The sequence below is a fragment of the Lithobates pipiens genome, unplaced genomic scaffold (genome assembly GCF_037356315.1).
Source record: "Lithobates pipiens isolate NorthernLeopardFrog02 unplaced genomic scaffold, aLitPip1_a1.2 Scaffold_30, whole genome shotgun sequence".
NCBI classification, from domain to species: Eukaryota; Metazoa; Chordata; class Amphibia; order Anura; family Ranidae; genus Lithobates; species Lithobates pipiens.
In genome coordinates this window covers 128055569-128068989 of record NW_027507791.1, presented here as the reverse complement: position 1 = coordinate 128068989, position 13421 = coordinate 128055569, and positions in this window count along the sequence as shown.

Here is a 13421-nt window from a genome sequence, read left to right as displayed (position 1 = left end):
AACGGCGTGGGGGTCTCCCCCTAGGTCCATATCAGATCCTTATCCGAGCACGCAACCCGGCCGGTCAGGAAAAGGGGTGGGGACGAGCGAGCAGGCCACCCCTCCTGAGCCGTACCAGGCCGTGTGCCCTCAACATGGGGGGTGCTTTGGGGAAAGGGGGGCCGCACGGCTCCCTACTTGTTGATGAGGACAAGGGCCTCTTCCTGACAACCCTGGCCGTTGATTGTCAGGGTCTGTGGGCGGGGGGCTTATCGGAATCTGGGAGCCTCCTTTAATTAGGGGGTCCCCGGATACCGGCCCCCCACCCTTTGTGAATGAGTATGGGGTACAATGTACCCCTACCCATTCACCTGTGAAAAAAATTTAAATAAAACAACACACAAGGGTTAAAAATATTTTATTGCACAGCTCCGGGGGTCTTCTTCTGTCTTCGGGGGTCTTGTCACCGGACTCCTCCGCTATCTGCTGCTAGCTCTTTTACTAGCGGAGGAGCCCGGCTTTATTCTTTGTCGCCGCCCTCTTCTTCCAACTTCGGGGGTCTTGTCCCCCTCTTCGGGGGTCTTGTCCCCCATCTTCGGTTCTTCTTGCCGGGCCTCCACACCTTCTTCTAGCTCTTTTACAAGCGGTAGACCGGTCTTCAATCGCCGCTGTCTTCGTCGCCATCTTCTCTTCTTGAGCTGTTGACTCGTCGCTGTCTCTGGCCACGACGGGGACGCAGCGTGCGGTGACTTATATAGGGACATCACCCGGCGATGTCCCCCCTTCCCCAAAGCACCCCCCATGTTGAGGGCATGTGGCCTGGTACAGCTCAGGAGGGGGCGCTTGCTCGTCCCCACCCCCTTTCCTGACCGGCTGGAAAGCGTGCTCGGATAAGGGTCTGATATGGACCTGGGGGGGGACCCCCACGCCGTTTTTTCGGTGTAGGGCTTCCCCTTTAACAGGTGGCGGGGCCAGCGACACTTCCTTTGCTAGTCCCAGTTACCTGGAGCCGCGTTTGAAATGAACGGACTTTCCTCCGTGTGTGCATGGGCAAGTCCGTTCATTTCAAAAGGACGGCGGATAGTCCGGACTAGGTCCGCCGCAAAAGTACCGTGTGTGGACAGGTACGCTCGTTCGGACAGTCCGGAGATTTGTCCGCCTGATAGTCTGATCGTGTGTACGTGGCATTATGCTGCGTATACACGATCAGACTGTCGGACTTTCCAAATGAGCGGACTTGCCCACACGCGAATGGACTTTTCTGGTGGACTAGGACTTTTGGCAGAGGTCCGCCGGACTTTTCAAATGAACAGACTTGCCCACACATGGAGTAAAGCCCATTCATTTTGAACGTGCCTTCAGGTACGATGGGACTAGTGAAGGCAGTCAATGTCTCTGCCTCCATCGGTGAGATTGACACCTTGCTAGCCCCGCGACAAAACAGCGTGGGGTCCCCCAAAGTGCATACCAGACCCTTATCTGAGCATGCAGCCCGGCCCGTCAGGAAAGGGGGGTGAGGGGGGGAGAGCGTGCCCCCCACCCCAAAGCACCTTGTCCGCATGTTGCTGAGGACAAGGGCTTCTTCCCGACAACTTTGTCAGTTGTTTGTCGGGGTCTGCGGGGCGGGAGGCTTCTTCTGCCAGGCTCCTCCGCTATCTTCTTCCAGTTTTTACTAGCGTTAGCCTGGTCTTCTCGTTGGCCGTCGCCGTCTTCTTCCGATGTTGACATGACGCTCTCTCCGGCTGGGACTGTGACATCATAAGGGGCGGGGTTGTCATGTGACATCACCCGGTGACCCCGCCCCTTATGCCTATATAAGTCGCCACGCAACACGCAACACGTCCCTGGCATTACAGCCAGAGAGAGCATTGTGTGGACATCGGAAGAAGGCGGCAGCGGCAAACGAGAAGACTGGGCCAACGCTAGTAAAAGAGCTGGAAGAAGATAGCGAAGGAGGCTGGCAGAAAAAGACCCCCAGGCGCCGAAGGAGAAAGCCGGGCTCCTCTGCTAGCAAAAGTACAGAAGATAGCGGAGTAGCCAGGCGAGAAGACCCCTGAAGCTGCCTAATAAACGACTTTAAAAACCTGTGTTGTGTGTTTTTTATTTACACTTTTCTCCCCCATGTGAATGGGTAGGGGTACATCGTACTTATATCTAAAGATTCTGAGCGGTGTGAAATATGCTCTGTGCATTATAAAGATTTGGGTTAGACAATCTTACAATTTAGGAGACACTAATTTGCACGTGTCTAGGGCATCACTCCATTCGTCATCCCCCATAGAGCCAACTTCTCCCTCCCATCTGGACTTCGGGGCATATGCCAATGTAGTTGCCTGTGTATTTATATACTTAATACTGAGTATTAACGTGGTGTAAAATTGAGCAATCAACTTTTTAGGATCAGGGCATTTTATTGCTGCCATTAAGGGGTTATCATTTAAGGAGATGTCATCTAGGAGGAACTGTGTGTGGAAGGCATGACGAAGCTGTATATATCTGAAGAACATGTGATTCAGTAGTGCAAATTCAGATTTTAGACTATTGAAAGACTTCAGTCTCCCATTATGAGTGATTTGAGACAAGTAGAATATTCCCCAAGAGCTCCACCGTCCTGGATGAGGCTGAATTCAGGTAAGACTGCGTTATGCCACAGAGAGGTATAACTATGTGCTCATTTGGCGTGCAACTTGTCTGAGGCTATACTCCACACCTTTCTATATTGGTACAATATAGAGACCAGCGGTCATGCCGTTTACATATGCATTGTTCCTGCCAAAATGCTACTTCAACTTTAATTATTTCACTTTTTTTTTTTTTTTTTTAAAGCACTAAGATTAGCAGCTTATATCCTAAATCACTAGGCATATGTGATTCTAGATGTATAGCTGCATTGTTTTAGAACAATAGTAACGCATTACCTAATAGCAGGGGGACTTACCATTGCCAATATGTGGAAATGTACAGAAGCTCCCAAGCTGTCAAACGTCATTATAAGACCAAACACTCAAGCTCAATACGAATTGGTGTTCAAATTGAAAAATGTTTCTATCATTAACTTCAAGAAAAAATGGCAAGTATAAACAACCCAAGAGTCTCTTAAAAAAAATAGCGTTGTATGATTCACCAAGATAATGAATATAATATAAGACCCTTCTTCTCATCGATAATAATTTAAGTACTTGATAATCAGATCCTGCTTACAGTTTGATCCCACTTGGGGTAGGCAGTAGTAGGTTATCAAAATTCAGATAGTGCATGTTACCATTATAACTTATTATTCATTTCTTAAGCCTTGTTATATATTGATCGATGCAGCATGATAAGCAATACCAAATAATTGTAATAATTTTTGTTGGGAATTATTCTGTCAAAAACCTAATAAAAAATAAAAGTAAAAAAATAAATAAAAAGTGATTCCAAATCATTGCTAACAGTAAAGCATTTTGTCAGCCAACCTGGTTATGTCAATGTGTGGAGGCTCTTGTTCCTTTTTAAATAAACTGATGACATGTGCCTTGCAAGGACTTCACCAATAGAGTTAAATTTTGGCAGAATGGGCCTGGCTTGATAACCATGTTTTAGGTTCAGCCTTAATAATGATGAAGTGCAGACTTAGCCTAGCATACCCCAGCTGGTAATACTTCAAGGCACTTTGAATTGAGGAGCTTGCTTGATACTTGCTTCTCGTGATCAGTGTGCGTTTCAGGAGAGATTCCTGACTGCCTTTCTATTAAAATGACTTTTTTGTTTGTTTTCTTGACAATCACATCATGTATATCATGGATAAAGTGAGGAAAGAATTCAAGGTTAATGGCTGTCCCCATTCAGGAGATTTCACTTTCTTTCCCAGAGATATAACACAAAGCTGTTAAACATCTGCCCACATTGAGAATAAATCAGACATTTAATATGTTACGGGGTCAAGTGCTCCCCAAATTTTTGCGCTGATATGAACTGTAACATTTTGAATTTTCTGATACAATTTGCTTTTGAGCACATTTGATGTAAATCTTCCTAACATGGATATGCAAAACGTAAAAAAAATTCCCACAACCGCTTAACCGGTTCCCGACCGGCTCGCGTACATTTACAGTGGCTCAATGGCACTGCTGCGCAAAACCCGTGTATATATACAGGGTTCCTTTAAGAGCTGCTAGAGGGCGCATGCCCACTGTACGGCAGGGGAACCTGATGCTCGTGGCTGGTGATCGTGTGCATGAGCGCCAGCACAGGGATTTGTGGGTGTAAACCCACAAATCCCTGTGCTGTAAGAGGAGAGGAGAGGAGACATGTTTGTTCATAGTAAGTAGGAACAGCGGAATGTCTTCCCTCCTACTCAGTCCTATCCCCATACAGTTAGAACACACATTTAACCCCTTGAGTTCCGCCTGTTAACCCCTTCCCTACCAGTGTCATTTACATAGTAATCAGCGCATTTTATAGCACTGATTGCTGTATAAATGTCAATGGTCCCAAAAATGTGTCAAAAGTGTCCGACCTGTCCGCCGCAATACTGATAAAAATCGCAGATCACTGCCATTATTAGTAAAAAATAAATAAAAAATGCCATAAATTTTTCTCATAGTTTGTAGATGCTATAACTGTTGCGCAAACCAATCAATATATGCTTATTGCGATTTTATTTTTACCAAAAATATGTAGAAGAATATATATTGGCCCAAACGGATGAAGAAATGTTTTTTTTAGAACATTTTTTTTCATATTTATTATAGCAAAAAGTAAAAAATAGAACTTTTTTCAAAATTCTTGCTTTTATTGGTGTATAGCGTAAGAAATAAAAACCGCAGAGGTGATCAAATAGCACCAAAAGAAAGCTCTATTTGTGGGAAAATTTGGTTTGGGTACAGTATTGCATGACCGTGTAATTACCAGTTAAAGCGACGCAGTGCCAAACTGTAAAAAGTGCTCTGGTCAGGAAGGGGGTAAAACCTTCCGGGGCTGAAGTGGTTAAGGACCATCCCACGAACATATACTGCGGTAGGGTGTGCTGCCATTAACTGCAAATTCACATACATCATTGTTCCTGCTTTGGGGTGCACGCACGTGCCGCCAGAGCCCCACTTTTTCTGTGATTGGACACAGCGGGAGCCAATCAGTGGGTTCGGGAGCTGTGATGTCCCGCCGATTGTTCTGTGGCGAGGCAGAACAGCGGTCTGCCTACATAACCAAGGCAGCTTGCTGTTCTGCCAGAGAGGAAAATGGAGATCTTGAACCTAAATTTAATTAATAATCCACTATTTTCTGGTTGCTAATGAGCAATCAACTTAAGAAAAAAAAACAAAAAACTTTTTCCACCTTTTTAATGTGACCTATAAACTGTACAACTCAATTAAAAAAAAACTGAAATCTTTTGGGGGGGGGGGGGGGGGGGGAATCGAAGTAAAAATAAAAGTGTGGTTGCATAATTGTGCACACCCTAACTGGGGATGTAGCTGTGTTCAGAATGTAGCAATCACATTCAAACTCATGTTAAATAGGAGTAAGTACATACCTGCCATCATTTAAAGTGCCTCTGATTAACCCCAAATAAATTTCAGCTGTTCTGGTAGATCTTTCCTGACCTTAGTCACATCCTACAGCAAAAGCCATTGTCCACAGAGAGCTTCTAAAGCATCAGAGGGATCAACCAGGAGAAGGGTACAAAAGAATTCCCAAGCCAGTACATATACCATGGAACCTAGTGAAGACAGTCATCATCAAGTGGAGAAAATATAGCACAACAGTGACATTACCAAAAACTGGAAATCCCTCCAAAATTGATGAAAAGACGAGAAGAAAACTGGTCAGGGAGGCTGTCAAGAGGCCTACAGCAGCATTAACCACTAGAGGACCAGCTGCCGCAGTTATACTGCGGCAGGTTGGCTCCCCTGGGCAAATCACTGTAGCTGTACATCGGCTGCTTTAAAACCACTAGGGGGCATGCGCGTTGACATAGCCAATGCGCATGCCCAACGGCCACGATGTCCCCCGGCCACCCACGATCGTTCCTGAGAGAGACAGAACTGCGATCTGTCAACGTAAACAGACAGATTTCCGTTCTGTCAGGAGAGAGGAGACAGATCTGCCGCTCAAAACCAAGTATGAACAGCGATCGTTCTTCTCCAGGCAGTCCCATCCCCCCACAGAATCATTCCCTAGGACACACATTTAACCCCTTGATCACCCCCTAGTGTTAACCCATTCCCTGCCAGTGACATTTATACAGTAATCAGTGGTGGTCAATGGTCCCAAAAAAAGTGTCCGATCTGTCCACCGCAATTTTGCAGTCCTGCTAAAAATCTCAGATAACCGCCATTACTAGTAAAACAAAAATTTATAATAAAAATGCCATAAATATATCCCCCATTTGGTAGCTGTTATAACTTTTGTGCAAACCAATCAATATACGTTTATTGTGATTTTTTTTGTACTAAAAATATGTAGAATACATATCGGTCTACACTGAGGAAGGCATTTGTTCTTTTTTTATATTTTTTGGAGGGATATTTATGATATAATTTCAAAATTGAAGTTTTTTGTTTAAAGCGCAAAAAATTTAAAATGCAGAGGTGATCAAATACCACCATACAAAAGCTCTATTTGTGGGAAAAAAAGGATGTCAATTTTGTTTAGGTACAGCGTCGCACGACTGCGCAATTGTCAAAGTGCCGTATCGCAAAAATGGCCTGGTCATTAAGGGGGGAAATCCTTCCAGGGCCTAAGTGGTTAAAGGAGCTGCAGGAATATCTGCCTGTGTGGTACATGTGACAACAATCTCTCTTATTCTTCATATGTCTGGGCTATGGGGTAGAGTGGCAAGAAGGAAGCCTTTTCTTACCAAGAAAAACATCCAAGCCTGGCTAAATTTTGCAAAAACACATCTAATGTCTCCAAAAAGCATGTGGGAAAAATGTGTTCTGATCTGATGAAGCCAAGGTTGAACTTTTTGGCCATAATTCCAAAAGATATGATGTTTGGCACAGGCACAAAAAACAACACTCCTCGTCACCAAAAGAACACCTTACTCACCGTGAAGCATGGTGGTGGCTGTATCATGCTTTGGGGCTGTTTTTCTTCAGCTGGAACAGGGGCCTTAGTCAAGGTAGAGGGAATTATGAACCATTCCAAATACCAGTCAGAATTGCCACAAAACCTTCAGGCTTCTGCTAGAAATCTGAACATGAAGAGGAACTTCATCTTTTAGCATGACAACGACCCAAAGCATACATTCAAATCAACAAAGGAATGGCTTCACCAGAAGATTAATGTTTTGGAATGGCCCAGCCAGAGCCCAGACCTGAATCCCATTGAAAATCCGTGGGGTGGTTATAAAGAGGGCTGTGCACAGGATATGACATATAAATCTGACAGATTTGGAGTGTTTTTGCAAAGGAGAGTGGGCAAATATTGCCAAGTAAAGTTGTGCCATGCTGATAGACAGATACCCAAAAAGACTGAGTGCTGTATTAAAATGTGCTTCACCAAAGTATTAATTTAACCACTTGCCGACCAGCGCATGCTGATATACGTCCTAACTTTGAGGACGGATATCATTGTTATGGCAGCAGCTAGCTGACATAACCCCCGGTATCCTCGTATTCGGGTGGGCGGTTGGCTACAAGATAAAAGTGGACTAAGCGGTGGATTCGCCACAAGATCACTTTTATCGTTGGCGGTGGGAGAGGGCCCCCCCTCCGCCGCTTACCGGAGCCATCGGCACCGGCGGAGACGATCCGGTCCTTTCACTGGCTATGCATGGAGACAAGTGAGGGTAAGATGGCCCCCACCTGTCTCCATGACATTGCAGGGCGGAAGCAACGTCAAAATGTCACTTCCGCCCATAGCACTTAAAGGGCCATTTTTTTAAATAGTTTTTTTAAATGAAACATTTTTATTTATTGCATTATAGTGTAAATATGAGATCTGAGGTCTTTTTGATCCCAGATCTCATATTTAAAGAGGGCCAGCTTTAAAAAAAATTTTTTAAAAGTCAGCAGCTGCAAACACTGTAAGTAAGTATAAGCAGACTTACCTGTCCAGGGCGCCTGCGATGTCGGCCGCCCGAGGCTGACCCGTCCTTTGGCTCTCGGGTCCCGGCGCCGCCATTTCAACTAAGGGAAACAGGCAGTGGAGCTTTGCGGCTTCACTGCCCATTTCCTATGCTTTGAGAATGGGGCGCGCTGTGTTCTGGGACACACAGTTCCCAGAACATACAGCGCCCCATTCCCCAGAAGACAGCGCGGAGGAGAGAAGACAGAACATCACCGCGGAGGAGGAAGAGGCAGACAATATGCCTAGCAACAGGCACTTCTGGTAAGTAAAAAAATATATATTTTTTTCATTTTTTGATTTCTTGCTAATTTTTACATACTTTTGTTTTTCAGGGTGGCCCTCCACTTTAAGAGGTCCTGTCATGCTTTTTTTCTATTACAAGGGATGTTTACATTCCTTGTAATAGGAATAAAAGTGACTTTTTTTTTTTTTTAAGTGTACAAATAAAAATAAAAGGTAAAATAAATAAGAAAAAAAATAGGATTTTTTGTACTCACCGTAAAATCCTTTTCTCTGAAATTCACCGACCGACACAGCTCCTCTCTGTAACAAATAGGTTGTTAGCCTTATCACTAGGAGAATACTAGACATAGTTGTAACAACACTCAGAACTCTTAGTTCCGCCCAGGGGGGCGGTCCCTTGGGCTACAACCCTCCACCCTGCCATGCAGCCATCAGTATGTCAACAAGCAGTATAACGTAAAGATAAAAAAGAGGGGCGGGTGCTGTGTCGGTCGGTGAATTACAGAGAAATGGATTTTACGGTGAGTGCAAAAAATCCTATTTTCTCTGTAATTCACTGACCGACACAGCTCCTCTCTGTAACAAATGGGACATCCCCAAGCAGTGCCAAAGGAGGGGTGAGAAAACAGCATAAATCTTCATCCACCATGGCAAGTGGGAACTAGTGAAATTTTTCCCACAAAAAACAACAGTGCATGGAAAACCACCACAAAAAAACAGGGTATCCTCAACAGGAGTGAGCACCCAAGACCGCACCAAATTGCGGAAGTAATGCAACAGTGCATTAACATAACAGTACTGTGTTTTTATCAAAAAAACAGGAAAAACAGAAAACATATATTGAATGTTCAATTGCAACTACACGGCCACCTGCAAAACTTTTCGGCCAAAACAGGCATCAGCCGATGCACTGACGTCTACCTTGTAGAACATGGTAAATGTGTGGACAAATGACCAGGTCGCCGCTTTACACAACTGAGTGGCAGGCGCTTGGTGTCAGAAGCCCCAAGATGTTCCGACTGCCCTTGTGGAGTGGGCCATGGCCGGAAAGGGGGGCACCTGCACCCTTCAAGGTATGGCCTTGTACCACAATCTGTCTGATCCACCTGGAAATGGTGGCCGACGAGACTGCCTACCAAGGGGACCTTTATCGGGAGACTCTGAAAAATATATAATGCCTTTGGTAGGGTCATCATTTTAATTATACTTATCCTGCCGAACCATGACAGTCTATGTGCGGGGTATCCTTTAACCACTTGCAGACCGGACCATTTTGCTGGTCAAAGACCAGACCACTTTTTGCGATTCAGCACTGCGTCGCTTTAACTGACAATTGCGTGGTCGTGCGACGTGGCTCCCAAACAAAATTGACGTCCTTTTTTTTCCCACAAATAGAGCTTTCTTTTGGTGATATTTGATCACCCCTGCGGTTTTTATTTTTTGCGCTATAAACAAAAATAGAGCGACAATTTTGATAAAAACGCATTATTTTTTACTTTTTGTTATAATAAATATCCCCCAAAAATATATAAAAAAAATTTTTTTCCCTCAGTTTAGGCCGATACGTATTCTTCTACATATTTTTGGTAAAAAAAAATCGCAATAAGCGATTATTGATTGGTTTTGCGCAAAAGTTATAGCGTTTAAAAAATAGGGATAGTTTTATAGCATTTTTATTAATAATTTTTTATTATTTTTTTTTACTAGTAATGGCGGCGATCTGCGATTTTTATTGTGCCTGCGACATTGTGGGGGACCCATCAGACATTTTTGACACATCTTTGGGACCATTGTCATTTATACAGTAATCACTGCTATATAAATGCAGTGATTCCTGTGTAAATGACACTGGCAGTGAAAGGGTTAACCAGTGGGTGGCAGTGTAGGGGTTAAGTGTTCCTAGGGGTGTGTTACTAACTGTGGGGGGGTTGGGCTTTCATTTAGTGTACACTGATCTCTGCTCCAATCACATGGAGCAGAGATCAACTTCACTAGTTGCTAGGCAGAATGGAGAAATGTTGTTTATACAGCATTTCCTCCATTCGGCCGCTCCGTGAGACGATCGCGGGAATGCCCGCGGCGATCGAGTCCGCGGGTTCCGCGACCGGACTCACGGGGGTCCCGACCAGCGCGGGAGCGCGCCGCCGCTGGCGCGCTCCCGATGGCAGGGCGGCATCGAATATTGGACGTACCTGTACGCCAATATGCCTGCCCGTGCCATTCTGTCGACGTACATCGTCGTGCGCTGGTCGGGAAGTGGTTAAGGTCTTGTTTAATTCTATTTAGGAGAGAGAGATAGTTATCTTGATATAAGTCTGCAACTGATATTGATAAGTATACTCCCAAATACTTCAGGCCCCTCTCTTTCCACACAAAGGGGAATAGAGCTCTCAATTCCCTTCTCTCCTTTGGGGAGGTATAGACATTTAGTATCTCAGTTTTCTCCCTATTAATCTTAAAATTCGAAACTTTCCCATATGCCTCCAACTCCTGCAGGATCCTAGGGAGGGACTGTTTAGGATTCGTTATATAAAGCATAATATCATCTGCGAATGCAGATATCTTATGCTCATTCCCTGAAACCTTTATTCCCTTGATTTCATGATTCGCTCTTATAGATGCCAAAAGAGGTTCCAGAGAGAATACAAAAAGTAAGGGCATCCTTGACGTGTACCGTTATAAAGCCCAAAGGTATTTGATAGAGTCCCATTCACCTGAATCTGAGCTGTGGGGTTAGAGTATAAAGCCTCTATCCACCTTAACATTCTTGGGCCTAAACCCCGTTTATGTAGTGTCTGCAGCATATATTCCCATTCTTTTTTTTTTTTTTTTTTTTTTTTAAGCTACTTCAGCGAATTTATCAGCGAGGTGTCAATCAACTCAACGTTCATTATAATTTACCTCGTCTTAACATCACATCATTGTAGCTCTTCTTTTTAGTAAACCTTTTCATTCAAAAACTTTATTCATTTATACAAAAAGAGCCAAAAGAAGGGAAAGACCACCAAGTCATCCTATAATATCCCTTAAAATTGACCCCTTATCCTCCTTCGCAATATATCTTCACGTAATTTATTCCCCTCCCCCCAATCCCTCTCTTTTTTCATATTCATTATGGGTAAAAAGAGAAGAGGTAAGCAACCCGTATCCTACGGCAAAACTTCAAGTATCAACTCTCGTTCGTGCCTCCTCTTCTCTTTGTCCCTTTAAACTCTCTTCTACCCCCGCCCTCCCCCCTCCCTGTTCCTGGTTTCTATCCCTCAGGGTTCTACTTTAAACCTCACTTCCACTATACCTTTCCCGAATTTATACCCGTGTTATTTCCTCCACATATGGCCATGATTTTTTAAATTTTTCCCAGAGATCCCATTTCCTGTCCCTCTCCTCATTTATGGCTGTATATATTCCCATTCTAACCTATCAAAGGCCTTTTCCGCATCTACCGATAGGAAGAGGGAAGACTGCTTCCTCTTCCTAACTTCCTGCATTAAGAGGGTTGTCCTCAATATATTATCCCTCGCCTCCCTCCCAGGTACAAAACCTGCTTGATCTCCTTCTATGCAATCTGGCATATGCTGTTTCAATCTCTCAGCTAGGATCCTTGCATAGATTTTTACGTCCTCATTAATCAGAGAGATAGGTCTGAAGCTGGAGCATAATGTTGGGTCTTTCCCTTCCTTTGCTAGTATAGTTATAAAGGCCCCCAAAGCTTCCTTACGTATCTCCCTTCCTTCCCCAATTGAATTCATATACTGATGGAAATAAGGTGTCAGAGGTCCCATAAACTTTTTATAATATATTGATGTATACCCATCGGGCCCTGGACTCTTCCCATTCTTACTATCCTTTATTGCTCTCTCTATTTCCTCCATAGAGATATCCCTATCGAGTATATCAGCATCCTCCTCTGCTATCCTCGGTAGTTCTACCTTCTGGAGATATTGTTCAATTTTTTCCCTTCTATTTTGTTTGTCCTTGAGGTCCTGGCTATCGTTTACTATATATAATAGCTGATAGTATTCTGAGAAGATGTTACTAATATCTCTTGAGTATTTCATTACTCCCTTCTTATCTTTAATTTTTGCAGTATAATTAAAATTTCTTCTAGGTTTAATTACCCCTGCCAAGATTCTCCCCGGTTTATTACCAAATTCATATTGCTTTTTAGCTGACTTTAAAAAGGCCTGCCTGGTTTCCTGCTCCAGTAGGTCTCTCAGTGCTTCCCGTTTTCCCATAAGTTCGGCCATTATTTTATGGTCATTTAACCCTTTATGTAACTGTTCCAACTCCTGGATTTCCTGTAGGATCATTAACTTTCGTGCTGACCTTATTTTCCTTCTCTTGGCTGCTTCTGCTATCAATCTCCCTCTCATATACACCTTATGGGTCTCCCACAAAACAGTTGATGTAATATTCTCTACATTATTTTCTTTAAAAAATAGATTCATCTCCCTTTCCAAAGCTTCAAATATTTTATGATCATGTAAAAGGGATTCATCTAACCTCCATACTCTTTGCCTGACCGGTATGTCCTCCAGATCCACAACAGCCATAACGGGGGCGTGATCTGAGAGGGTTATTGATTTCACTTCTACTTCCCTTAGTCCCTCCAGGAGCTGATGATCTAAGAAGATATAGTCAATTCTTGAGTAAGAGTGATGCACCTGGGAATAGTAGGTAAAATCCTTTCCCCCAGGATGCGCAATTCTCCACACCTCCACTAGTTGCTGCCGATGTAATTTTTGTTTAATTATCTTAAGGTATTTACCTTCTGAGCGTAGGGATGGGGGTTGGGCATCCAGGGTAGGATCAAATACAAAGTTAAGGTCCCCTGCCATAATCACCCCTCCCTCTTTAAAACATTCTAATTTATTCAATACTTTCCCAAAGAAGGGACAAGGGTGATAGGGCAGTAAATATTAATCAACATATACATTTTATTAAAAATAGATTTCCATGGCCTTTAGAATAAAAGGGGTATTTCTGTCAAACCCAATAGCAATTCCTCTTGCCCTTTTACTAGAGGAGTATCCATGAAACCAAGTTGGATAGTTTTTAGACTTCAGACCACTATTATGAGACCATTTAAAATGAGTTTCCTGTAGGAAAGCAATATTTGATGACCATTTTTTCAATTCCTGCAGAAT